This window comes from Hypanus sabinus, chromosome 8 (assembly GCF_030144855.1).
Source record: "Hypanus sabinus isolate sHypSab1 chromosome 8, sHypSab1.hap1, whole genome shotgun sequence".
Taxonomy (NCBI): Eukaryota; Metazoa; Chordata; class Chondrichthyes; order Myliobatiformes; family Dasyatidae; genus Hypanus; species Hypanus sabinus.
This window is the reverse complement of record NC_082713.1, coordinates 77,386,836-77,389,301: the sequence shown is the minus strand read 5'-3', so window position 1 is coordinate 77,389,301 and position 2,466 is coordinate 77,386,836. Positions and strand designations below refer to the sequence as shown.

The 2,466-nt window shown below is 42.6% G+C and overlaps 1 pseudogene; it reads left to right on the top strand.

Annotated features, from left to right (window-relative positions):
* Nucleotides 1–935: 935 nt before the first annotated feature.
* LOC132397641 (interferon-inducible GTPase 5-like) lies at nt 936–2,143 on the top strand (annotated as a pseudogene).
* The last annotated feature ends 323 nt before the right edge of the window (nt 2,144–2,466 follow it).

Sequence of the window (2,466 nt, the reverse complement as noted above, 5' to 3'; positions counted from 1 at the left end):
TCAGGGGGTTGTGTGTTGCTGTCAGAGTAGCCAAGAAGAAACAGTGTAGGGGATGTGTATGTGAGACACAGTGACAAGTCTGTGTGGTATTGGTGTCAAGAGTAGGTGGTTAAACTCTTCTTGTTCGGAGATGGTCTCAGCTTGGTACATTAATTACAAACATGTTATTAATCTTTGTTTATCCCAAACATGAATGTCTTCCATCTTTATCATCTTTCCAAATCACTTGTACTTTTTTATTTTTCTTTATGATGTCCTTCATGCCAACCCCCACTGAGCATTTCCAAGTTTCCCACCTCCACCTGCAATTTACAGGGGTACATTAACTTTGCAACCAACACAGTGAGGCAGGATGGCACATGGGAAATTGACTTGGTCACGGGAGAACATGCAGAGTCCACACAGACAGCATCAGAGGCCAGGATGAAGCCAGGTCACTGGTGGTGTCAGTCCACTGCACCACTTTCAGTACAGTGTCACTGCACCACCCTGGGTTACTCTGTTACAGCAGGCATGAATTTGTTCAGTTTTCATAATGAAGTGAATTGAATCTTGTGTAATTATTAGCAAACCTTTGACATCTGATCTTGTAGAGAAAGGGAGGTCATTTATGATGGAGTTGATTTTGGCTGAACTGGCAGCTCTCATGTAAGGAATTCTGCATTGATATGGTGAGGTTGTATGGATAGATTTCCAATACTCATAGTTCTAGAGAGCCAGGTTGCAGCCTGACCTATGGTGTTATCCACATGAAATTTACAGGCATTGTTTGTCCTGTAGGTTTCCCTGTATATGGTAATTACCACCCACATCCCAAAGTCTTCCTGATTTTTTGATTAATTGGCCTCTGTAGGTTGTCCCAAATGAGAATATTTAACAAGAGGAAAGGGATCTGTAGAATTGGAACATTTTATTATTAGATATTCTTATGGAACATGTTTCCTTTCAAGCAACTGGTGGCTCAGTCTGAGATTCCCACATTCTTCACAAAGGAAGAGCTCAACAAACTGTAGTCCAACTTTGAAACAGGTGGGGTAGAGAAAGTTACATCCCTGATAATGCAGAAGGTATCCGAACTGGATCAGACAGAGCTTAACATCGCAGTGACGAGAGAAACAGGTACAGGAAAATCCACCTTCATCAATGCCATGAGAGGACTTCGGAACACTGATCCGGGAGCAGCTGAAGTTGGGATCAGGGGTACTACAATGGAGACAACCAGAAACCCACATCACAATCAGCCCAATGTCCACTACTGGGACCTGCCAGGGATCGGGTCCAAACAATTTCCAGCTGGTACATATCTCAGGGAAATGAAATGTGAAAGATACGATTTATTTATCGTAATATCAACTTGTTGTTTCACAGACAATGATGAAAAACTTGCAAAAGAGATTAAAAGGCTTGGGAAAATTTTCTGTATTGTCCACTCTAAGAATGATGCTGATTTTTGTTCAATGAGAATGGAAGAGAAGACAATTACTGAGGAAAAAGTGCTGGAGGATTCTTGAAGTGTCTGTGTCAGGCAGTTGAGAGAGGGAGGGATTCTGACCCCGAGCGTGTTCCTGACATCTAGTTTTGAACAGGATCGATATGATTTCAGTCGGTTCAGTAAAGCTCTTGAAGATGATCTGCTGAAAGTAAAGTATCTTTATCCTGGCCTATCCAAACCGAAGTGTGGAGATCGTTCAGTAAAAAAGCAAGATGCTGCAGAAATGTGTCTGGATGTCGGCAACGCTTTCGGGAGCTGTGGGAGCAGTCCCCGTTCCTGGTCTCTCTCTTGCTTGTGATATCAGTATACTGATTAGGGGAAAAATCAATTTATGTAAGTGTCTGGGTCTCGTTGAAGCTTCTCTTCAGATTGGCCAACTTCACAGATAAACCTATGGAAGAGCTTAAGGTGCTAGTTGAAGCTCTCCTGCAGGGGGAAATACATAAAAATGTAAATGTGAGGTTAGGTTGGGGTGCTACAGTACTTGTCATTTCAGCTGTGAAAGTTGCTCTTGAATTCATCCCCATCACTGGTCCCATTTTTGGAGAAGGATCATCATTTCTCATGACCTACACAATGCTGACCGACGCACTGAAGGACCTTACAGAGAGTGCAGAGATGGTGGTGAAGGTTGCATTTGGCATTGATTGACTAGTCAGCACCAACATCAACACAATGAGCTCATGTCTTCCTGTGGATAAAATACTTAAGGGGCCTGGCATTAAACCCTGCTGTAATTCTTAATGACAGCTTTCCCCTTTGTTGCTTTATTTCTGAAATACTGCTTATCTATTTCTGAGGAACACTTGTGCCTGACCGAGGGAGTGCGACTCTGTTAAAGAAGACATGAACCAGATGGACATAAATGATGTGTGATCCTAACTTGAAGAGAAGTTGAGGTTATCTCCAGGTGTCTGAATGATTCTTACCTGTCAATCAACAGCTGTGTGTCAGACTGTGTGGACATTATGAAG